Raw genomic sequence first — 27,509 nt, 5'->3', positions numbered from 1 at the left:
AAACGTCGACTGGCATCCTATCATTGCGAGCACTGACAACGTTATAAAATTAAGTTATATAAAATACTTTTTTAGCGACCACACTTTTTTTTTTTCAGCGTAGTAAAGTTTGCGATGGTTAATGTAAATGAAGGTAAAAATAATGTTATTCTAGGTATTCTAGGGTTAAATATGATTGATTTTCCCATAAATATTAGCATTACCATGTTGTTTACAAAATAGTAGGTCAAATATCCCTTATAGATTTTACAATATCCAACAGGAAACTTGAAACGTTATATTTTAGATGTTAAAGTTTTGATTTCCGGTTCGATTTGAAAACAATTCACAATTTCGAACAGATATGTTTGAATAAAGCAAGTTGGGAAAACAACAACCCGCAGTTTCTCTCAGGAAATATAACATACAGTTATTAATAAGCCAGCAAACAAACTGCAAACAAATAGAAGTTAAAGGGTATTTAATCTCTTAGAATTTAATTTTTCAGCGTACAAATAAAGAAGATTAAATTGCGCAGCGAAAGCACTGGAATAATGTGACGCCATAATAAGACAAAAAACGTTCTAAAACTTAAATTAAAATAGACTCAAAATTAGTTTTTTATGAACCAGATAAAGGAGAACTGTAGGTATGAAATAAAATAACAGGTCTTAGAACAAAATATGCTTAACCCTTACGTTCCAGGAAGTCATAATCGTATGGATCTTATTATAACGTAAAAGATGAATCAAATCTATTACCGGTTTGCAAGATTATTTTATCTTTATTAATAAAAAAGATATAACAATTAAAACATTAAATATTTCACTAACAAGTTGCGAATTAATTTGTTTGTAACATATTTAAAACTAAGCTATAAACTTGAAAGTCTGACCAGAAAAAGTTATAAAATAATTCAAATCGAACATTTTAAGCTTTGGTAAATGTTTCTATGTTCATTTTTGATCAAGATGTGAAACTTTTAATAATGCGCTCTGTGAGGCACAGTCACCTAGCAACCAATGAAAACCAATACATAATATGTAAAATCCATGTACATTCAGAGATGAATATTAAGAAAAGACAGTTAAGATTTGATTTCACGTATAGTGCATCTGTGTATCCGCTTATACGTATTTCACCCTAAAGGCGGGGTCCCACCAGTCGCGCTGCGCTGCGCCGCGCTGTTTGTTTTGGTTCATTTGTGCGCGGAGCGAGCTTAAGCGACTAGTGGGAACGACAAGTAGCGCTGCGCCGTGCAAGTTCAAACAAGAACGAACATTATCCGTTGGTTGTCGGTAAAGTAGTGTAGATCAAAGAAAAGTGCGCGTTTAGTTGGAACGGTGTTTGTGATTGAAGACCATTTTTACAGATTATTGTGTTTCTTTACTATCTTCGCGATGAGTTTTGAGTGGAATCATGAAGAAGTTAAAAAACTTATTTAGGCATACAGATACAAATCGGAATTGTGGAATCCGAAAAGCAATAATTATCATATAAAAAGTAAGAAATATGATGCATAGGTAATTATTGCAGACAATATCGGTTGTTCCGTCGCTGAAGCTAAAACAAAGATGACGTCTTTGTTGTCTTCATATAGAAGAGAAAAGGTGAAAATGAAAAAGTCAATGGGCACAGGCAAAGCTAATTTTACATTTTAATTTCAATAGACATTGATAAATGCTTTGTTTCATCTCTTTCTTATTACTGGTTCAATCATTGTTAACAGGTACTCGAAATCGTGTAACGACATACGACAAAAATTTTGAAACTGTCCTGCAACTAAATCACTTAAAAGATTATTTCCATTATAAACTTGTCTACTTTTAAATACTGGTGTAACCCAATAACGACGTTTCCTCCGGGTCTTTCGTTTTTCTTGTAAAAAATGGTTAATTACTATAACAGCAGCACTTGCTATTGCTAATTTTGTTTTCATCGTGCGCGCGTAAATAAAAACTGGAACTTATTTGCTCCTCTAGAATCACATGCGCAAAGTTGCGCCGCTCTGTGTAGTTCTGCTCCGCGCTGCTTGAAGCAGAGCGACGCAGCGCAGAATAGCGCGACTGGTGGGACCCCGCCTTAAAAGGGATCTTCGGAGCGGCTACTCACAAACGCTTCGAACGTGAAAATAATCTTTCCTGTTATATTAGAAGCAACTATAAAATGGCTTCGATTTGGATGAAATAGCGACATCTGATAAATAAATCCGTAAACCAATTTTCGATACCAATTCAGATTTCTGCTTTAATCTGTGCCTTCTAAGAATTGTAAGGCAAAACAGACGTTGATAAAGATATTATTAGAGACATGGGGAATCTAAAATTCCATTCCACAACATATCTCCTCAACTAAGCAAAAATCCTTAGCGAATTGGTTTCTCGTACTCATAAAGAGTAAACTGGAATAAAAAGAGAAGACAGTTAAGATTTGATTTCACGTATAGTGCGTCTGTGTATCCGTTTATACGTATTTCACTCTAAAAGGGATCTTCGGAGCGGGTATTCACAAACGCTTTGAACGTGAAATTCTTCATGTCTCTAATAATATCTCTATTAATGTCTGTTTTGCCTTGCAATTTTTAGAAGGCACAGATTAAAGCAGAATTGGGTTCAAAAATTAGATGCATATTACTTTATTATTATAAATAAAAATGTTATAACAGTTTATAGATAAAATTTTCATTAAAAGTAGTAAATTAATTTGTTTAAAAGCGTTTTAAACCCTCAAATGGCGTTGTGGGGTCAGGCGGCCCCCAGTACTTTTAAAATCCATGTAAAAATTGCCAGGCAACAAACTTTCATACCAGTCAAAAATATTGCCTGCAAAATTTTCTCTCTTATGATATTATATACGAAAAAAAAATAAATTTGGTCTATGTCAAGTTCTGTTTCTATTTTTACTACACTTTAGGACCTCTTATATATGCCAATAAATGCAACGACGCCCTTGGTTAACATTTTACGGTTTTTCTCGACCACGCGAACCGGAACCGGGAGAGGGAATTGAAATAAATTGCGGAACATATACCATGCTGATTAAGAGCTAAAGAAAGTGAAACACAGATTGTTTTGCTGTGTTTTCGGATGTACCGCGTACGATGTACGTTTATATTCGTCGTCTATTTTGTAACATACGAGTCCTAAAAAATTAGTGTCGAGCTTTTGTATTTAGTTAATTAAATACAAACAAATGTAATACATTTGTATATTAAAATTAGATTTGCTGAAATGTTAATACTAATCAGAATCCTAACGTTTCTAATAGCCATTTTCTGCCTATATATTTGTCTTTTGAAGTAGTTTACAGTTTATATCTATTTTATTTTCATCAGTTTGAAGTAAGTACTGCTGGCATCTTCCTTCTGATTTTCACATACGTAGTACGATAACATGCATTATTTGTCTCCTTGAATATCTTCTTCTTCTAAAGGTGCGTATTTTCTAGTGATGTTGTCAACCAAATTAACCCAACTTAGTCCATTCACATGAGCTCGAAACAGTTATTCTTAATACTGCAGCCGAGATAGCATAATTTCTGCACTCTTTCTAACGATGTATCGTTTATCGTAATTTTGGCATTTATGTTTTTGTTCTTACTAATGACCATTATTTTTTGATTTCTTACAATCTACTTATAGGTTTGTCATTTGTTATGTTTCTACAACATTATCCATTTTTAGAGACCCTACGCACTAACTGCCAACAATACGGCATATTTAATATTGTTTATAAATTGACCAGATAAGTTTTACTGTAAGATTCGTCCAAGTCTTCTCTCGCAACCCTGTCAAACTCGTTTTCCGACTGTAAAGATCTCGGCAGTTCATTTTCAAATCGCATTATTGCTTTTTGTTGGAAATATAAGATTGATATTATTCTTAAATCCTTACTATCGAGTCCTGATGTTTTTAGGATATTAATTAGTTGTCCATGTAATAATTTGTCAAAGAACTTCTCGAAATCAATAAAACATTCAGACACATTGCAGTTGACAACTCTGGTTGTCTGTATTAGAACTTGCAAACTGAAAAGGGCTTCCCTTGTTCCGACTCATGCACTGAATCAAAATTGAACTTCACTTCGTTGTTTCTCTAATTTGGTGTACTTGTGTGAGTGAATGATAATAAAGAGTACTTTAAGTACATGGCTCATCAAACTAATTAATTTATGTTCTTCACATTTTATAGCGTTGGCTTTTTTAGGAAGTAAAATGAATATTGATAGCAGTCAATCTTTTGGTAAGTAACCAGTCTCATTTGTTGTTGAATAGCTTCGTAAGAGCTATGGTTTGATATGCCTTTAATAGCTTGAAAATTTCACCATGTACTTTATTAGGTCATAGTTATTCTTCGTTTGTTATTTTTGGGCCGTATAGTAATTGTCGTTGTCAGTCCATCTTCTAGCTATATCTTTAAATAATTCTTGCATGTGTTCTTTCTATTTTCTTAATTTATCTTCAATTGTAGACAAAATATATGTCCTTCAATGTCGATAGTATTTCAATTTTTGTATCAGCCATGCTTCTTTTGCTCTTTTTATTTTCCGTATTATATTCTTATGCAGCTTTTTTTATTCATTGACATTTCTGCTATTTAATTTAATTTGCTTTTCCATCATATGCAATATTTTATCTGACATCCATTCTTGCTTATTTTCTTGTTTTGATCTAAGATTTTCAGAAGAAAGTATAATAATATATGTTCTCATTTCGATCCACTGTTCATCTATGTAGCCAGTAGTGTTTTCAATTATTTAGTTCATGTTTTTTGACAGTTTTAGAGAGTATTCTAGAGTCTGATAGAAATTTTCTATTTTTACTTCACTAGACTGGGATCTCGGTGGGTAGCCTTGAATAATGTTTGTATTAGAGGGACCTGAGTTAATCTTCATTAGCACAACTATAAATGGCATTTAAATATCACAAATTAAAAACAATTTTGTTTTCATTATTCAGATTTTAGAAAAACACATCAATAGGAATTACTTGGAGAAAATATATATTTTGGGGTGAAAATACCGGTAAAAGACCCCAAAATAGATGAAACATTGAAAGCTATCCATAATCTCTTCATAGATTTCCGGCAAGCGTACTACAGCATTCAAAGGGATCAGATGTGGAATGCAATGGCAAAACTTTCAGTTCCAAAAAAACTTATCCAGCTTGTTAAGTTGATGTGTGAATAGCTGTAGATCCAGAGCACATACAGGTAACAAACTCTAAGAATCTTTCAAAATAAGCAGTGGCCTGAAACAAGATGATGAGCTGTCACCTCTGGTCTTTAATATCATCCTGGAGAAAGAAGTAAGAGCAGCACAACTTAAAACAGAATTACTGACAGTAAATGGACCAAAATTACTACTAGCATACGCAGATGACATTAACATTGTGGAAAACATAGTCAGCAATGTGAAGGAGACTTTTAATAAATTGGAGGTAGAGGCAAAGAATACTGGTTTAACGGTAAACGAAGAGAAAACCAAATACATGTGCATTAACAGACAAAAGGGACGAGATAGAATAGGGCAAAATGTTACAATAGACCCCATATTTGAAAGAGTGGAGAGTTTTAAATATTTCGGAGCAATAATCACTGCAGATAACGATATCGCGGAAGAGATTAAAGGAAGAATTCAGGCAGTAAACAGATGTATGTACAGCCTCCACAATACTATTAAATCTAAAAGCCAAACACGAACATCAAAGATTAGAATATAAAAAACGGTGATTGGACTGGTGCTCATGTATGGGTGTGAGACGTGGACCCTGACCAAATAAACTCAAAGAAAACTTGAATGTTTTGAGAGGAAAATCTTTAGAAGAATCTTTGGGCCTTATCATGACATTAATAGCAACCAATACCGAATGGGAACAAATTCTGAGGTCAAGCAGATGTATGGAGCGAGCGATATAGTCCAAGAGGTTAAATCCCATTGCTAAGATGGGCTGGTTATGTCTATAGACTCCCTAATAACCGCCTTGCCAAGTTGATATGGAAGGAAGCCCCCACAGGAAGAAAGCCCTTAGGACGTCCACGAATACGATGGAGAGACAATATATGGTCAGATCTAAGAACAATGGGGCTACCCACTGACCCGACTATTATGGACGACCGGTTAAGATGGAAGTAAGTTGTGCAGTCAGCTAAAACCCACCCCAGCTTGTAGTGCTACGAGAAGAAGAAGAAGAAGATTTTAAAGGTTCGTAGTCATTTAACATCAATAAAAAAAAACAGAAATATGTACTTACAAAATTTGCTAATGTTAAAGTTTCCAAAGGCAATTGATAATTACATCTGTAAGAGATGAAGTATAAACAACTTCAGACTGCTTACTTTTATGTCTAAAAATTTCCTTTCAATAATTTCTATTTGTTAGTACTTTTTTATTTATCCTTTTTTGTGTTGCAAATTTCGTTTTTTTTATATCTCAATTTGGAATATGATTATTGTGTTTCTTTTGAATATCGTAACATTATAAACGTCACATGGTCAATTTCTTTTGATTTGATTCATCTATTAACTTGTCTCTTTTATTTTACTTTTTTAATTCTAAAAATAGTAGGCGCTCAACCCTTTTATTAACTTTCTATTTACTGAATATTCAGTAGTCTAAATTGCAATTTTCATTTTCACTAAATATTATTATTCCTTTATTCAGACCCTATTATGTTCTGAGATGATAGAACATATATAAATTTCTATGCCACACTTCAGTCAAAAAAGTGTATCTGTCATTTGGCTACCCTTTGACTTCTGTCATGTTAGCTGTACTTCAAAATAGAAAGGGGCATTTTTTTGGAAATCTCCTTTAGCTATAAAAAGACTATAAAGCTATAAACATTCACATTGTTAAAACTTCTCTAGGGTAAGTTATATTTGTTATTAAACCAATATCCAGAGTTTTTTTAGTTTCTCCTTTTATACATAGCTAATCTCCAACACATGTGCTTCTTTTCAAATCATGTGCAGTTAGTACTTATCTTAAATGTAATTTAAATAATTTGTTTAATAATAATTATATTTATTTTATTCTTGCCAATTTATTTAATATTGTAATTATTTTTAATCTTCCTATAACAAAGAAATATTTTAAAACATATTCAGTTGCTATCACAAAGTTCAATGTTCTGTTATTTTTTGCCCACCTTTTTGGTGAAGACTTCCCGAACCACTAGGTCGACCATTGGGAATAATATACTGCAGTAGGTGGCCGCTGCTATCGGAACTCAATATATCCCTGGAGTTTAATACCATTATCAACAACTGGAACTAACAACCAACAACTATATTTTGCAATCCTGTCTAACTGTTTAAAGACAACATCAGAAGCTATCATTTAAAACTCTTTTATGTAAAGCTGTAGGCAAGATTTGGTCTTTTGATTTTAATTTAATATTAAAATTTTTATATTTTTTTATATAAAATAAATATGATTATTGACTTGGTTTATTGACTTGGAATGTCTTGGTTTATTTGCTCTAGCCAAACTCATTTTTCAGATTTACTTTTAAGATAAGACCCTCATTTCTGAGACTGAGCTAGACAAGGCCTAACAATTGGCTTTCAAAGAAAGTTGTAAGTTTTATTTTTCTACATTGGCTGCCAACTTTCAGAGGTAGGTATATTGTTACCCATTGGCATCCACTTTTTCTTATGGGTCTTTCGAAGGTTGCAGTATGTTTTTGAGAAAAAATAGTATATCATATATTACTTAAACTATAGAAAATTATTATTGTATAAACATATAAAAATAATATCTACATAAGAGAGATACTATGAGAAAATCCCAAAATGGTTACCACTAGATAATATACAATGGGGTATATCTACACTAAAGTGAAAAACAAATGAATCGCTTTTTTAAAAAGTCCAACGGTCCATTAAAGTACTTTTATATTTTAGCCTAAATATCACATTCATCAAAAACAACCGCGTTTTGAAACAAAATCCTGCATAAAAGAGTTTTTATGCAGGCTTTGCTAAGGGTAAATATAAAAATAACTTGTATTTATTCGTGTTTTGTACGTCCGGTCAATGCGTCAAAAGTTTCCTCCTTTCATTTTGGAAAGGTTTTAGACTTTTTGCTCTATAATACATGCTTTAACACTCTCGAAACTTACAAGTAAATGTTTTGTAGACAAAGTTTTTGCCGCGTTGTTCGCCAAGCTTGCTCTAGTTAGTAATACAGGATCTTACATGACGAAGGCCTGACATATTGCTTAGAGGTTGTGTAAAATTAGAACCCCCGTTGCCACAAAACGAGACAGCAAGAAAGTTAAAAGTTTAAAATTATTTATACTCCAAAATAAATTTTGAAATATTCTGATCAAGAAATGTAGTTAAAAAAAATATTGTTAGGTAAATATAGGTTTGTAAATTTCAAATCAAATTTAAATTATTGCATTAGATAAGTACATTACCAAAAATATATATTTTTAATATGTTTATACTACTGACCACTGAAAGAAGCTGAATTTTGCTGAAAATGTCAATTTAAGGATCCCAAAAAGGTTGAAAAAAAGTTTGGCAATCCTATACCCGGGCTTCTTCCTCAAATCCCCTTCTAACGGGGGAAAACGGAAAAAATCGATTTACCAAGAATCTGTATGCTGTAGAAAAAATGTTTCAAACAAGAAATATAGCTGAGATCATTTTAAACAAAAATGTTTATTAGCACTTTTTGTGTAGACATTTACACCAGATAGATTACATACACACCAGATAGATTACATTTTAATAAAATCTAGATATAAAAACGCTATAAAGTCTCTGAGAACATACCCCGGAGCTGACATAAATTCAGACCATAATCCATTAGTAGGCGTAATGCAGATAAAATTGAAGAAGATCCAAAAACAAACAAATATACCACGGTTTGATGTCTAAAAGATAAAAGAAGAACCTATACGTCAGAGCTTAAAACAAGAAATAAATGATAACTCAAAGAAAATCAAACAAGACGTGATAAAAACAACAGATGTTAATGACAAAAGGAACATGGTACAGGAAACTTTAATAAAGGCAGGAGAAAAGCTACTGCAGACAAAAATAAGAAAAAAACAGAGATGGATGACTTCAGAAATCTTAGATCTAATGGAGGAAAGAAGGAAACATAAAGGCAGGAGTAAAGCAAAATACAAGGAACTACAGAGATTGATAGGAAAGAAAATAAAAGAGGCCAAATCCACCTGGCTTGCTAAACAATGCAGTGAAATAAAGGCATATGCTAAACAGTATGATAGCTTTAACATGCATAAGAAAATAAAGAAAATGACAAATACACTGAGAAAAAAGAAAGATGCCCTTCTGAAAGACGCAAATGAAAAAATCATTATAGAAATTAAAGAGAAATTAAAAAAATGGAAGACATACATAACAGATCTGTTTGAGGATAATCGGCAAGAACCGGAAGAAATCGACAGCGAAACGGGGCCAGAGATCATAATAGAGGAAATCGAACAAGCAATACGAAACGCAAAAAACGGAAAAACTGTAGGTCCAGACGAAATACCTGCGGAACTACTGAAATGTCTAGACGATGAAACTCTACCTGTACTTCTGGACCTATTTAATGAAGTATATAAAACTGGAAAAATCCCACAGGAATGGTTGGTGTCCACCTTTGTAGCAATACCAAAAACAGTATATGCCAAAGATTGTTCAGACTATAGGACAATATCACTAATAAGCCATACCCTCAAAATATTTCTAAAGGTGATTCATGGAAGATTATATAGAAAACTAGAAGATGATATGGATGATACTCAGTTTGGGTTCCGCAAGGGACTGGGAACGAGAGAGGCATTGTTTGCTTTTAATGTCCTCTCTCAAAGATGCTTAGATATGAACCTAGATATTTATTCCTGTTTCATCGACTTCGAGAAGGCATTCGACAGGGTCCGACATGAAAAACTAATAGAAATACTGAGAAACGAAGATATAGACAGACGAGACTTACGAATCATTATCAATCTGTATTGGAATCAAAAGGCCAATATAAAGATAGAAGAACAAAAGTCCGAAAATATAGATATAAAGAGAGGAGTAAGACAGGGCTGTGTTCTGTCACCATTACTGTTTAACGTGTACAGTGAAGCCATATTCCAGGAAGCGATAGCGGATCTGGGTGATGGAATCTCTGTAAACGGAAGAATAGTAAATAACATAAGATTCGCTGATGACACCGTTATAATGGCAGACACCCTGGAATCGCTACAAGAATTGGTAAATAGAATTAACGACTATTGCATTAGATACGGACTAAAAATAAATAAGAGAAAAACTAAATTTATGATTGTCTCAAAAACGCAACATGGAAATGAAAGATTAATAATAGAGCAAACCCAAATAGAAAAAGTAGAGACATATAAATATCTGGGAACCTGGGTTGATGACAAAAATGACCAAAGCAGAGAAATCAAAGTCCGAATTTTAAACTGCAAGGCAAGCATTTGTGAAAATGAAGACAATGCTTACCAACAGAGACCTTCAGTTGCATCTCAGATTGAGGGCTCTAAGATGTTACATATTTTCTATCTTACTATACGGAATGGAAGCTTGGACATTGAAGAAACAACACATAAGGAAAATAGAAGCGTTTGAAATGTGGTGTTACAGAAGAATATTAAAAATTCAGTGGGTTCAAAGGATTACCAATGCTGAGGTACTACGACGTCTAAATAAGGAGTTAGAAATTATGAACAGCATAAAAAGAAGAAAACTAAAATATTTGGGTGACATAACCACAGGAGAAAAATATGAGCTGCTGAGAATTATTATGCAAGGAAGGATCAAAGGAAGAAGAAGCATAGGAAGAAGACGCATCTCCTGGCTGAAGAACCTTAGAGAATGGTTTAACTGTAGTTCACTACAACTTTTCAGAGCAGCAGCCAACAAAGTGACCATAGCCGTTATGATATCCAACCTCCGATGGGAGATGGAACTTTAAGAAGAAGAAGTGTAGAATGAACCGTTCTCTCAGAAACAACGGTTAAAGCGACCGGCGATTTTGAATGTCAGTTACGAGAGCGAAATCAATTTTTTCGCGTTGAAACTATATTCAATGTTTGGTAGTACGTATATATGTGAAAGTACATTTTCTGCTATAAAGCATATAAAGTCTAAAACACGCAATCGCATGGAAAACGATTCTCTAGAAGCGTGTATTCGACTCACTACGACTAGCATAGATATAGATGTGCAAAAGTTAGTACAGGATAAACCCTTGCCTCAAATATCACATTTTTTATTTTATGTTAAATTTTAAACATAACATGTAAATTGTAAACCATAATAAAATACTTGTAAATAATATTTTGTTTGTATATTATTTTTTAAAATAAACTTTTTTTAAACGAGTCGAGTTTTCTGGCCCTTCATAATAATTTCAAATTAGGAGTGCAAAACTTTTTTGCTCTTATTTGGAGTCCCAAAATGGACATTCTCGGCAAAATTCAGCTTATTTGTCTCGTTATTAGAGATTAAATCTCTGACGACTCAAATATTTTATAAAAGTTATAATTATGACATCGTGCTAATAGTCTGCACATTAACCAATCTCCTCGAAGGACCATGTTGTGATCTTGTAATCAGACTTCACGTGTGTGAAATTATTAAATAAGTTCTATAGGTTACTGGTTCACTAATATAAAAGGTACATAAGTTAATATAATTGCTTCTTAAAATACATCTAGAACAATAAATATAAGTGACAGAAGTAATTTTAACACATCTATTCTGAAAACTTAACAAAAAAAGGATATGTCAATATGAAATGTATAATAATATTAAGAAATACTGATAATAATAAAACTAATGTAACTCTCCGTAAACTAAAACGACGAAATTGCACCTTTGATGATGTTCCGAGCACTAAGAAAGTTTTGTCTATTCTTTCTTCAGGTATTTGAACCCACGGTATTTCAGGAACCCATTTCAGGTACCATGAATCATGGTATACAATTTTATTAATAAAAATCTGCTGGGTCCAGAGTATCACTTGACTAGGTCTACGCCTTGACCCTTAGGCATCGTGTGGGGGTCACAAGCAACCTCTAGTGGGAGTCTGACGTTGCCATGTAGGTTATCTGAGAAATACTCAAACATCACAACATAATTTTAAATAAAATGTAAGACATATTAAATTTAGTACCATCTAAAGGGTTTTTACTCACTTATTTAGTGGCTTAACTCATGTGCACCGAGTAACAAAACCCTGATGATGGGCTTTTTAGTCCAAAACGTTCTGTGATGTCACCCGAAAGTGATTTTAAATTATATACCTTTTATAAAGGATTTTAAATAAACATTTATTATTATCTAGATTAATTGTTTATGTATTTTAATTTAGAAGCTCACTATCCCCCTTATATGTTTTGCAACCTTCATAAACTTGTATAAGATTTTTACATGAAATCGATGATTTTTTTACATATAGACTGGCATAATTCATCGAGTCTGGCACTCTCTGTTTATTTTCTGAGAGGTTTATTCAAAATATTTGGTAGACATTTCACCTCAGTTTACATATTAACGCCACTTACTTGAAGCTACACTTAACCCTAACACGCCCTATCATCATACGAACGAAATAAGATTGTGACTGTTGCTCAAAATACGGAATTGAAAATTAACGTCAGTGATAATGCGACGTTTGAGTTACCCTCTTTAACATGTCAGCGTTGTATATCTCCGGGACAAACTGATTACCCTTGATAAATAACTCGTAAACGGTACTTTAAGGTAATAGGATATTCTCACGACAGAGAATACTAACTACAACGAAAGGTAGAATAGCAATGATAATACAAACGACGGGACAATTTACATGATGGAACTTAAGATTTGATTGAATGACTCCTAAATAAAAGGCTTTTATCTTAAACTAAGAGATCACTTAACGTAGTATAAGTTTCGAGAGAAAATGTACAGTATATGCGAAAAAGAACAAAATAAAATTCTAACAAGAACTAAAAAGAAATTCACACATGCTAACAAGAAATGACCATAAAACCTCCATTAAAAAACATATTACCAACTTATGACAGAGTAACTGAAATTCCACATCCAACAAATTAAAAGATGTTATAGAAACTGTCGGTACCACATTTTCGCTCTCAGTCAAGCGTTGTGAACAAGTGATAATAACTCGACTACGATTAGGACATACTACAACCCATATTCACTTAATAAATAAAGAAGCCATCCCTTTCTGCCACAACTGCAAGATCCAAATCACTGTGAAACATATTCTGTTAGAATGCAAAAGATACACCCAAGTGCTGAAATATTTTAAAGACATTAATTTTTACAATATTTAATAGAATATATTTAAGTTATATATACATTGTAAGAAATTGAATACTTGTAATTTGTGTTTGTACCCCCTGCTAATAACTCTTAGTAGTTGATACAGGGTCATTTTTGTTTAAATAAAAAAAAATTCTAATATTAGTGGTAAATTTGTAGAACATTGTCTTTTGTAAAATAGTTCGTTCAGTAAATCAATAATAAATCAAATATTTCAAATTCTCATCTAACTAAATTAAAGACCTATGCGATCAGCATGCTTCCTGCTGTATCGTATCTCCTGCTCCTATCAGTTTTTTACATTCGAACTATTCAAACCTAACTACCCTAAAATATTTAAATAAAAGACCACTAGTCAAACTTCCTCTCTGCCTTCTCAACTAGAAGCCAGTAAAAACATCGTGTCTCACTTCCTAACTCAAAGCTCCTAAGTTATATTTCATCTCACGCTTCTTAGACCAGGGAGGATCTGTGAAAAAACGACTAAATTTGGATGTGACAGGTGGCATTCGGATTTTTGCAGAAATAGTTAGGTGATACCTTCAGTAATACTAATTGACCGCTGAATATTGTGCTCCAGTCTGGCTACACAGTCCACACATAAAAAAGGTCGACAATTAGCTGCACAGCACTATGAGGATGATAGCTGGTACAATTAAATCAACTCCCACCCAATGGCTTCCAGTATTAAGTCACATCCCACCTCCACATTTACGACGAGTCGACGCACTTACACGTGAATACAAAAAGATCATGAACAATATAAACCTGCCGATCCACCAAGATACCGAGGATGCACGAAATACCCGTCTCCGTTCTAGAAAACCATCAATGAAAACGGCAAGAATGATACATGAGGAGTTCAACATCACGAATGCATGGTCCCAAGAATGGAACGAATGGCAAAATAACATGCCCTGCGTTACCCACAAGCCACCTGGTTTTGATCTTCCACGCAAAACATGGTCCACTCTAAATAAGATCCGAACCAGACACGGCAGATGTGTATACATGCTACATAAATGGGGAAAGAACCCGTCTCCTTAATGTGACTGTGGGGAGAACCAAACTATCGACCACATTATTCAAGAGTGTCCCTCAAGATCCTAGAATGGTAGCCCTGAAGACTTCCTGTTTGCAACTTCAGAGTCAATTGATTATATAAATACACTTGATGTTTGTTTGTAACTATTTAAAGTTTGTCAAATACCTATATTACTAGTGTTTGTGTATTTGTTCTAAATGTGTTGTAATTGCCATACGATAAATAAATAACTAATTGACAAATACTTTTTCTCTTTACGGATGAAAAAATAATAAAAGTAACAACTAAAAAAGGATTCCAAATGGGAGAAATACAACTTAAAATATTCTACTATGCAGACGACGCAATACTACTCTCTCAAAGTAAAGATGATTTACAACGTATGCCAACCAATTTAATATAACCGGCAGAAAATTTAACATGTTAATTTCCATAAAGAAGATAAAATGCGTGGTTACAAGAGCAAATTTACTAAGATGTAAATTGGAGCTGAAAGGTCAGATAATAGAACAAGTGAAAGAGTTTAAATATCTAGGCATAACATTATCTAGCTACAGAAAGCTCTAAACTAAAGTGAAAGATCAATTGAATAAAGCAAATAGAGCTGCAGGCTGCCTGAATGAAACAATATGCAGAAATAAAAATATCGGGGAAGAGATGATAGGTAAAATTGGCCATCAGGCAAATACGCGGCGGAAACAAGACCTGACACAGAGAGGACAAAAAAATGTTAGAAATAGCAGAGATGAAAACACTTAGAAACATTGATGGTAAGACACTATGGGACAGAGAAAGAAGTACAGATATACGACGTAGATGCAAGGTGGAGAACATCAAGAACTGTGTAAAAAATAGAAGAGTAAAATGGAACGATCATATAAGCCGAATGACAAAAAAAGCGAAGTAAAGACAAGAGATGGTTCCGCAATAGAAAGACGATCAGTAGGAAGACCACGAAAACGATGGAACGACAATTTACTGGAGGCACATTGAAAAACAGACAGAGTCATGTCTATATAAAAAGAAGAAGAAGAAGAAGAAGAAATCCTCTCTCTCAAATAGGTCGGAAACATTGTTAATAAAAAAATTGTTATTTATATAATTAAAAAAAAAAAGAAAGTTGTTCAAGGGAATGATATTAGAGGATTTAAAGGAAGGACAAGATCAACAAGCAAAAGGAACAGATATATACGTTAAACCTGAAGATGACAGGGACTCTAGCGAGTCCTTAAAACTACCTAAACATGAACTGTTTCCACTGAGTGATGATAACTCGGTATAAATAACTATGATTCTAGTCTGAGACTGAGACTAGTCTGTTGGTGCTGAAATGAAGAATTTGGGAGAAACCTGTTATATAAATTCTATTTACCAGCTCACTTCCATGCACCTGCTTTTATTAATTGGTTAATGTCAGGCAACCACCATATCAGTCAAGATTCTGAAGTTCTTTGTATAATCAGTACGATGCGCAAAACTCTTAAGACTCACAGCAACGTAGCATTGCTGTGATGAAACCATTGTTGATCTACAATTTAGAATAAGTGTCTTTAAACCTCATACCTGATTGACAGGAAGCCGCCCCGATTTCTTGAAATATCTAGTTGAACCAATAAAGAAATATAAAGTAGTATATCACTCTTGTGTAAAAGTGATGCAGATGCAGAAGAACAATGGCGTATAATTTAATCAGACATTCTAGATAAATATTTGTTTAATATTAACATTGTTTACGTCTGTAAATAGTGTATACTTTAAAAATCTGCCAAAATTACTATATTAATTAAATAAGAAATTAGTGGACCTGCTTATTTAATATTTTATCACATTGTAATATTAAGTCCTCGCTGCGATAACCCAACTGGTTTTCCATATTGCACTTCCAAAGCTACAGATGAAAACTTTTGTATTTTGTTAAACAAACTTAACAATTACAGAGTTAACCAAATCGGGTTGAAAGAATGTTGCGTTATTTAGGCAGGAATTTTTTCTTAAATACATATACTTTGTTTGAAAGACAGTATGCCTTTTTCTATGATCCAACAAGGTCAGTTTACACAACATTATAACGCGTGAACATAAATTGTATAAAAACTATTACAAATGTAGACAGAAAGACGGTATTAGACTTAATTTCGATGCAAGGCATCCGCCAGCCACTTATACGTATTTTAACCTCATTAGGTATTATCAGAGCGACACATGTAGTTATTCTGAGAAAAAATTGAACCTAGTTTCGCCAAGTAGGAAATTTTATGATTTCTATTGTTAATAAAAATGTATTACAGTGTAAGTTATACTTTCAATTACAACGAAAATAACATTAATTTAAAGGTTTTGTTTCCTAATGCTACAAAGTTTGATTTCATTATTTCGTTTAAATTATGACAAATTTGTATTTTTAATTAAAAATTTACAATAAGTGATAATAAGTAATAAATATTTGTATCGATTTTATTGAAATCATGTTAACGTCGTAATTAACTGAGTAATAAGAATTTTCTTTTATACTTTTTACTTAATCTCGACGTTGAATCAACGTTTTGTGAAATTTTTAATTCTAGTAGTAATAAGATCGTGAAGTTTTTACTCAATTTAACTTCATTAGAGATGCGTCGTTGGACGCAAATTTTAAAAATTAACCCAAATCCCTGAATCTTAGGGAAATTCGGTCTGAGACGGATTATCAGGAATTTTTTCAGATGTTTATACACTCATGGACAAAATATGGAATATTTTGAAATTATCATAAATGTGTTTAATATGATGGGTACATTTTACCTAAATACTTGTTTTTGAAAATAAAAGACAACTTTATTTAACGATAAAATTTAAATCCGGACTATATGGTGGTCAATACTATATTTCAAATTGAATCTTCTTAAGCAAATTAAAAGAGAAGTGCCACAGGGATGTGTATTTTCATCACTACTATTCAATGCACACTCTAAAGAAATTATGAAAAGAGCTCTTAAGGGAGAAACAGCAGAAATAAAGGTCAATGGAACACCCATTAACAACATCAGATATGCAGACGATACTCTCATAATAGCAGACAATCTCCAAGACCTCCAGAAGCTAATGAACAAGATAGTTGAGTATGGAAAAGAATATGGATTATCAATAAACATCAAGAAAACTAAATTTATAAGGATATCAAAAACTCAAAATATTGATTAAAGCCTGAAAATGAAAGGTAGAACTTTAGAACAAGTTAAAAACTATAATTTTCTTGGCACAATAATTAATCATACAAACGATTACTCCAAAGAAATCAAAGTTCGAATGGAGAAAGCTCAAACAAACTTCAATAAAATGAGACAGATACTTTGTGAAAGGGAACTGAAATTAGATTTGAGAGTTAGACCGGCAAGGTGTTATATTTTCTCGACTGTGCCTCACGGGATAGAAGCATGGACACTTAACGCATCGACTACTAAAAAGTTGGAAGCATTTGAAATGTGGGTGTATAGAAGAATCCTGAAGATATCATGGACCGAGCATGTAACAAAAAACAAAGTCATGAGAAGAGTCAACAAAAGAATGGAAATATTGGAAACCATCAAGACACGAAAGCTGGAATACTTGGGGCATGTTATGCGTAATTAAAGATAAAATATACTTCAGTTCATTATACAAACTAAGATCATTAACGACATCTAAGATCAGAATAGCCATGATGATTGCCAACCTCCGTCCCAGAGATGGCACGTAAAGAAGAAGATCATTCACTATTCTAGTGACATGAGGACGTGCATTATCGTGCAATTAGCAGTTAAATTGGAATAAATTACTCGATATATGACGTGTGTCTAATTTGAGTAAGAGTAAAAATGTAAAACATTTCAATGAATTCCCTTTTTTTTTTTTTTTTTTTTTTTATTGAAATTAACGTGTCTCGACATCTATGGCCATTGACACGGGTACAAGAATATCTGGAGATATTACATTATTCATATAAGAATATTACATTATAAGATAAATACAGTAAGTTATAGATAGTTAACATAGTTACACATAGTGTTACAAACATTTTTTTTTTTTAACAAACAATGTTGCAATATTTGTTATATCCGATAATACAATCTGCAATCTTTTAAAAAGTCAATTAGAGCACTGTACACATTAGGCGAACTAAGTATCTGTTTCAGGCTACCAGTTATATTATGCGCTAGTCTATACATTCTATAATAACTGCATTCAACGAGTAAGTGTTCTACTGTAACGCGGTGAGAATCACAATGTTCACAAACAGGTGGGTTTTCGGAAGTCATCAGGTATCCGTGAGTGAAGCGAGTGTGTCCTATTCGAAGTCTTCGAATGATGAGTTTGTCCCTCCTAGTCATTGTAGGTATCTTAAATGAGTATACAGTGGGATTGATTATGTACAGTTTTGTGTTTTGTCCATTCCAATGATTTTGCCATATTTTACGAGTGTTTTGTTTTATGGTTGCTGCTAGATCTTGATGAAGTTGAATTTTTTCTTGGCTTAGGTCAGAACAACTTGCTTTTCTTGCTGAGATGTCTGCAGACTCATTTCCAGTGATCCCTACATGAGATGGGGTCCAAAGAATGGTTATTGATGTTCCTCTGCTGTGGTTTTGATGACAGATGTGTTGGATTTTTTGGACTATCGGATTTAACGAGTATATATTGGCAATGGACTGAATTGAAGAAAGAGAATCAGTGCATATAGCTAGAGATTTGGTATTGGGAGAAGTCATTTCAAGAGCTTTAAGGATACCATATAATTCTGCAGTGTGAATACTACAAGTAGTTGGTAGTCGATATAAAGCTAAAGTTATGTTTTCGGTACATACAGCACAGCCAGTATTCTTTTCATCTTTAGATGCGTCGGTATAAAGAACTTGGTTGTACTGTTTTGCATTTATTGTTTCTTGAAATAATTGTCTAAGGAGCTGTTTAGGAGTGTCTTCTTTTTTATGTCGAGTTAGACTGGTATTGAAAGCAGGTAGCTTATTGGTCCATGGAGGATTATTGGAAGTACTGATGGGGGTAGTTATATTCAGGTCTATGGCTGCTAGCATAGGATTTACTAATTGTGGTAGGGGGTAAACAGATCTGTCTCTATTTTCAGGAGCGTGGGGGATGTTAATGAGCTTAAGTACTGGGTTTTTTGGGTTGGCTGAAACTCTAGTGAAATAGGAAGAGAGTAAAAGCTGACGTCGTATGAAAAGAGGAGGTTCCAAAGCTTCAACGCACAAGCTTTCGGCGGGGCTAGATCGAAATGCACCTAGACATATACGTAAGGAGGTCGTTTGTATTGAGTTTAGGGATTTAAGATAAGTATTACAGGCGGTCATGTAGAGTATACATCCATAATCTAACCTAGAGCGAATAAGAGCTGTATAGATTCTCAATAACATATTTTCTTCAGCTCCCCATTGATGATGTGCAAGTGTTTTCAATATATTTAGTTTACCAGCACAGTTGTCCTTTAGTTTTTTTAAGTGTATTTTCCAGTTTAACTTCTGATCGAATATTAGACCCAAGATTTTATGATTATTTACTGTAGTTAAAGGAACATCGTTTAGATATATTTCCGGGTTTTGAACGCTTTGCTTTTTGGTAAATCTTAGTATCCTAGATTTTGAGCTGGAAAGTTTGATGCCGTGTTGTGTGGACCAAGAATATACGTTGTTTACAGCATTTTGAATAAGATTTGATGTACTGGATATGCTTGCTCCACTACAGTAAATAAGTAGATCATCAGCGTACAGCAGAGCTTTTATCGGTTGGCGAACTTCTTTTGAGATATCATTAATTGCTAAGTTGAACAGAATTGGACTTAAAACAGAGCCTTGAGGTACACCATTGAGCTGTTCAAAAACATTTGACTCATTACCGTTTATTGCAACTTTAAATTTACGGTGATTTAAAAAGTTATTTATGAACGTGTAAATATTGCCTGTAATATTATTATCGATAAGTTTCTGTAATATTACATTCTTTGGAATAGTATCGAAGGCGTTTTCAATATCGAAGGCAGCTACAACTGTATCATGTTGCTTATTGAAATTCTCGGTTATATGGTTTTGTAGCAATACTAAATTGTCCATAGCGCTTCGATGTGGTCTGAATCCCGATTGAACGGAGCTAATTATATTGTGCTTTTCAGAAAACCAGTTAAGTCTATTATTGATTAGTTTTTCCATTAATTTGCACATGCAACATGTTAATGAAATCGGTCTATAAGAGGATGGCTCTATTGAAGGTTTGTCGGGTTTTTTAATTGGAAGAATGATGGATTGTCTCCACAGGTTGGGAAACTTTCCGTTGATCCAAAGAAAATTATAAAATGAAAGTAATTTTGTAAGTCCATTGAGGGCTAAATTTTTGAGGAATATGGAGGGTATATTGTCAATTCCTGCTGCAGAATTTTTTAAGGTAGATATAGCAAAGGAAAGCTCTTGAAAAGTAAAAGGTGCGTTTAAAGCGAGAAGGTCATCTGAGAGATCTGTAGTAGAAGGAAGATCTTTATGTTGAGTCAGAGTAATTGTGTAGTTGTCGTTTTTGCTTTTATTATGAAAATGAGTTGCCATAATTTTAGCGATTTGATCATCTTCAGTTACTATTGAATTATGATAACTGAGTGCTGAAATTGACAAGTGTGTTGTTTTTCCGTGCATTTGTTTAATTTTCTTCCAAACTTGACTGGAAGGGGCGTCAATAGATATGGAAGATATGTATTTATTCCAACAGTCTTTTTTGCTTTGTTTGATCACTCTTCGCGCTATAGCTTTTAGTTGTTTAAATTTAATCAGGTTTGACTCAGTTCTGATTCTACGATATTTATTTAATGCTGTTTTGCTTTCTCGGATAGCTTTCTTACATTCAGTGTTCCACCAGGGTACAGTTTTACGAGAAGACGATATTGTGCATGTTCCAATGTGCGTTTGAGCAGCCAGGGTGATTAAACTCACTAGGGAGTCTAGTGCTATATCAGGATCTTCTGCTAGTTGTAGCTGGTTGATCTTGTTTTCAATGAAGTCTGAAAAGTTCTTCCAGTTAGCGTGAGATAATTTCCATTTTGAAATTTTTGCTCTGGGTTTGGTGATAGAATTAGAAATCAAGATAGGAAAGTGATTACTGTCATAAAGGCAATCCATTGTAGTCCAGGTAAGAAGTGGTGTTAACCTTGGGTCACATAAGCTAAGATCAATTGAGGAGAAAGTGCCACTAGAAATGTTGAAGTATGTTTTGGATCCGGTATTCAATATACAGATGTTAGAGGAGTTTAAAACATTTTCAACGACCTTTCCTCTACCAAATGTTTTTTCCGATCCCCAAAGTGAATTATGGGCATTAAAATCGCCTGCTAAAATAAAGGGAGCTGGAAGTTGATTAATTAAGTTTATTAGCTCAAATTCAGTAAGGCTGTGGGAAGGTGGTATGTAAATGCTACAGATAGTAATTTTATTTGGACACCAAATAGTAACAGCAATAGCTTCTAGTGTGGTAGTTAAGTGTACTTCTTTACAATAGTAGTCTTTAGAAATATATATAGATGTGCCTCCACTAGCTCTGATATAATTTGTTCTTAAAAAGTGATGTGCTTGAAAACCATTGAGGTATTTCTTGTCCGTTTGCTTGAAGTTTGTTTCTTGTAGGCAAATAATGTCAGCATTCGTGTCCATGATTAGTTGTTGAATACGTTCTAGACGGGGGTAAAACCCGTCGCAGTTCCACTGGATTAAATTAAAAATAAGTATGTTATGTTTCTGAAGTGGTTGCCCCTTCAGAGAGATGGTCTTCTTCGAAATTGTCTTGTGAGGATACCGAGATTATGCTTTCTGCGTCAGAATTATTAGAGCCTAGTTCCGTTTTAATTTTCTTACTAATTCTAGTTAGTCGATTTTTGAGAGATCTCTCAGTTATTGATTTGTAAATCTTGGAAATGTCGGAGAGAAGATCTTCTATATTTTTTGTGAACAGGAGTGCTTCGCTCAGTGGGCTGGTTTTACCGTAGCAATTCTCTAAGAAAGCTATAAAGTTATCGACCGGTAACGTAAAGGAGTCTTTTTGATAGTGTTCTATGATTGTATTCTTAGATTCAAGCGATATTCTGCTGTCATCTTGAATAGAAGAGTCCCTTTTGAGTTTCTTTTTGGCTTGATTTACTTTTTTTGTGGCTTGCTCTGGTACGATAAACTCTGAATCAGTTGGGTGTTCTATTTCTGACGAGTCAGTTGACTTTGGTCTCTTTTCACCTTTTGAAGTTATATTAATTTTGCGCGTGTCATTAGGTGTTTCCGAATTGTCGTCTTGTGGAACTACCGGTAGTGTATTTCGACTTGCAGCTTGGGAAATATCAGAGGGAAGTGGAGATGTTTTGTTCGAATTTTGTGATTGATTGGATTCAGGGGAGATGCAATTTGATGCTACGTGACCGGGTTTTTTACAGTAGAAACAAGTCATTTTATCTGTGGATAAAAATATTCTATGATCATTATTGTCAAATGGAATAATTAGGGATGTTTGAATCTCAGAATTATCATGGGATGGCATAAAATATACTTGCCTGCGGAAGGACAAAATATGGTTGTATTCATCTCCTGGGATGCCAGCTCGTAGGAATGATATTGGAGAGACTAGCTGAAGTCCTATGTTTTTCAGGGAGGCCTCTATTATTTCATTGGGTATTGAAGGACATATATTAGACATGATCAATCGTTTTGCTGGAGTGATTAATCTTCTGACTGAAAGGATATGGTTTCCGATGGTAATAGTAGGATTTGTGGAAATGAGCTGCTCAACTAGATCTGTTTTGGTTAAATAAATACATATTCTGCTGTTTGAGATCCTTGAGGCGAAGCATATATTCCTTGGTCCGATAATATCTCCTATGGATTTAACGTAGTCATATAACTTTAAGCCTTCTTCTGAATGGATCACTATGGCTTGCTCCTTCTTTGGAAAGGAGCATTTCGGCGCTGATTTAACTGCAGCTGTGTAAGAGATGGAAGGATGTGAGATGTTTGTTGAAGTAGATTGCTGTGACATGTTTGACGTTGTGGGATTATTTTCAGTCGGTGAAATCATATTATTATTTGGGATGCCCTCGTAGTCAAAAGCAACCCTGGAAATCTTTTTAGTTTTGTCTTCCATTGGTGAATATTACGTTTAGCAACCAGTAATTACTCATCGTAATTCTGGCTGCCTATTCGACAGGTAGTTGTTCCAATAATAGGTTTATGTTTATTGTACCGTACTAATTATTGATAACAGGAGCAAAAAGTGGTTTACTAAATAAAGTGTTGTGAATGGTTTTATGCCAGTAAATGCAAGTAAAATTAAATTTTACTCACCAAAATATTACTGGCAGGTGCACAACACAATAACTTTACTCCACTGTGATTCTTATCAATTAATATCAACTATTTCGCTATTTAAACAACAAAATATTTAAGAGGTTGTACGATTCGAACATACACGTTCTAGCTCGATTAGGCCAGTCCGAATTCCCTTTTGAATTTGGTATTTTTACGATAAAGAATAGTTAGTTGTAGGCCGTGAAATGGACGTGTTTAGCTAATGCACAACGGTCTGGATGAAGACATCAATCACTTTATTGGAGAGTAATCCTAGACTTTGAGTATTTGAGATGTTTGACCAATGTACGACCAATGTACGGCAATGTTACTAAGCTTATCTTTTTGTTTTTGACCTCAATTTATTAAAAAAATGTTGTTATTTGTTAAAGCTGACCTGTGAGCCACATTTATTTTAAAATATTTATAATTGATAATGTTATTATTTTCTAAATTTTTAAATATCTTTTTGAAACTATTTTCTTGTGGGATTTTAATACAATTACTATTTTTAATGGGAATAAGCCACAATATAAGTTTAAAATAAGTTTATTTTTGACGTTGCAATTTCCACTTTGGAAATCGTTCTTATAAATAATAAGAAGTGGAAATCGAAACTTAAAAAATAAATTTATTTTAACCTTAAATTGTGGCTCATTCCTAACAAAAATGGTAACTAGCGTTTTCATTATCATAGTCAACCAATCCTAGGATCCTACAAGTAGGACAAGAACAGGCCAGCAATAAACAAATAAAGCAGAGAAGTAAGAGGAACAATATTACCTTAAACTATGGAAATGATGCCAGTTACAGTTCATACTTTTGAATATAAAGAGGAACTACGACAAAGTTAAATTGCGATGAAGCTTAACAGGCATCAAAAAGATTCAGCAAGCAAATATGAGAGGTAAGGCCTTGGAAAAGTTTGTCTAGATATTCTAACCCAGATATGGGCAAACCATTTAAGTGGAGGGCCACATAAATTAAAATGTTCTTGATGCGGATCAAAAAAAATAATAAATTAAGTTTTTATTAGTAATAAACTTAATATTTTAATTTTACATCACTCGTATTTTATGTGCATAAATGGTAAAAGCCTTATCAGTCATGCAGTAAAAGTCCTACTAAAAATCGTACATAATCGTATCTATAGAAAGTGCGACACAATCATCGGAGACGATCAGTTTGGATTCAGAGCCGGCATGGGAACGAGAGAAGCCCTGTTCAGTTTACTAGTTCTCACCCAAAAATGCTATGACCAACAGAAAGATATATTTATATGCTTTATAGACTTCGAAAAAGCCTTTGATAGAGTAAGACACGACCTACTATTAGAACGTTTGCAAGAAGTCGGTTTAGATGGAAAAGACATCAAATTCTTAAAAAACTTGTACTGGAACCAAAACGCCAGAGTTAGGATCGAAAGTTCCACATCCGCAGAAGTAGAAATTAGGAGGGGAGTTAGACAAGGATGTGTTCTGTCGCCTCTGCTGTTTAATCTTTACTCCGAGTTTCTATTTAAAGAAGGAGGATTCCAAGGATGGAGTCAATGTGAATGGCGTAAATATCAACAGTATCAGATACGCCGATGATACAGTGTTAATTGCGGATTCCGACTTAGGTCTACAACGACTCATCGACAAGACCAACTCGACCTGTGAGCAATTTGGTATGAAAATAAACATTAAAAAAACCAAACTGATGTCAATCCGAAAAAACCAAAACACCACCTCAACCTTGCACAATAAATGGGCACATTTTAGAACAGGTCAATAGATTTAAGTACCTGGGATGTTGGATCGATAGCAGCCTAAATCCTGATCTAGAAATAAGATCGAGAATAGAACAGGCCAAAAAATCTTTCGAAAAAATAAAAAAACTGCTTTGTGATTCTCGAATAAAACTCGAAATTCGACTACGTTTATCAAAAAAGGTTCCTTTGGGCGACTCTTCTATATGCAGTTAAAACGTGGACCCTTAAAACATCAACTGTAAATAAATTGGAGGCCTTTGAAATGTGGATCTACCGGAGAATACTCAAAATTTCATGGACATCGCATACCTCAAACGAAGAAGTGCTGCATAGAATAGGCAAGGAAAGAGAACTTTTTAACACAGTAAAAGTTAGAAAATCATCATAACTAGGCCACATACTGAGAAATAATAAGTACCAATATGCCCAACTTATAGTGAAAGGAAAAATCGAGGGAAAGAGAGACCTAGGAAGGAAAAGACTATTGTGGCTAAGAAACATCCGACAATGGACAGGGCTAAATTTTGAACAGCTAATAAGAACAGTTGAAGATAGAGAAGAGTTTAAAATTGTAGTAGCCAACCTCCATTGAGGAGAGGGCACTTTATGAAGAAGAAGAAGAAAATGGTAAAAAACATTGAAAAAGTTACATAAATAGATTATTCTTTAGCAGATTCTGAAGGTGTATGTGACATACGAAACTGAGACTGAGCTTCTAAAAGTTGTTCATAATCTTTCAAAAACTAGGATGAGCTGATTCGCAGAAGTAAAGCTAGTGCTGGTGAGTCAATTGGTTTCTAATGCTGTCTTTGCAAAGCTTTATACTAGAAAACACCTGTTCACAGATGTAGCAAAATTCAAACATCGCAGTTATCTTCTGAGCATGAGATTTTAGGTTTGAGAAACTCAATTTTGACAGGGATTTGTAGAACTCAGTCTTGGAAACATTGAGAAATAATTGCTTTAATTCAGTGTTGTAATGCAGCTCAATAAAGTCAAGATGCAATTCTGGTTTTACTGATTAACAGTCCACATTAAACGGCATGCTAAACACGTCCAGGTACTGTTCGATAACCTTGAATTCTTGGAATCTTCGGTCAAACTCACCATGAAGACATTCTACCCTTTTCACATATCTCTTAAGAATATCTTCCCTAACTGTAACAGTTTTAACAAGTTGGTTAGAAAAAAGATTTAATTACATATTAAATGTCCCGATATGACTTTAAATATTATGGATTAATTAAATTTTTTCCTAGGTTTTAAGCTTCAATTTATTGACGTGGCTATTTTGGGATTACTTTTTTTGGGAATTAAAAACAATTAATAGAGTTTACAAAATTAATTATAATTTTTCCTGCATTTTTACTTGCTTTAATAATTTATTTATATAATACTATTCGATCTTTTACGTGAAGTAAGGAGATCTGCATTTTTACGTTAACAGAAAAACTCTCAGGTAAATTTCATTCGCCATATACTTTATCCATTTCCCCTTGAACCTTTCAGCTTCTTTCATAAACATCTCCAAGCCCTAATTCCGCTGCTGACTTATCCGAAGAGGGAGGTAATAAACGAATAAGGGAGAAATACCTTACGGGAGTACGCGCTCCTTTCGGGGACTAAATGAATTGAACTTTGGAATGCTGGCCTCGCACCTAATAGAACCATTATTGTATTATCCTGGAAATATGGCCTATTAAATATTGTGAAAATTTGCATACTTTTTAGCGGAAGTAAAACAGATAATGAAGTTTAAGAGGCGTATCTGACCTTTTTATATAAAAGATTTGCGGTCTTAATTTGGTTATGCTTTATCTAGTTAGTTTTACTTCATGTAATAAAGCGGAGATTGAGTTGAAAGAAAATGCTTTAAAAAACTCTAAATGGGCGTACAATAGTCTAGAAAAAATAAATAGAAACAATACTGAAAAAGTTTGTACTATGTATAAATGAAAAAAAAAAAAACAAAATACTCCAAAGATAATCTCAGAATAAGTAGCGAAGGAAAAAATATTGTTTTAAAAAACTTGATCAATTTAAATGTCTTGGAGGGAAGATTACAAATAGAGTTGAAGAAGATGCTAAAAT

At 33.7% G+C, this 27,509-nt stretch overlaps 1 protein-coding gene across 2 annotated transcripts in view; it reads right to left on the bottom strand.

The window, feature by feature from the left end:
* Positions 1-27,509, bottom strand: part of LOC140434177 (uncharacterized) — a 929,087-nt gene that overhangs the window by 558,532 nt on the left and 343,046 nt on the right. The gene's annotated exons all lie outside the window — the stretch shown is intronic.

The sequence above is a fragment of the Diabrotica undecimpunctata genome, chromosome 2, assembly GCF_040954645.1.
Source record: "Diabrotica undecimpunctata isolate CICGRU chromosome 2, icDiaUnde3, whole genome shotgun sequence".
NCBI lineage: Eukaryota > Metazoa > Arthropoda > Insecta > Coleoptera > Chrysomelidae > Diabrotica > Diabrotica undecimpunctata.
This window is presented reverse-complemented; position numbering and strand designations above follow the sequence as displayed.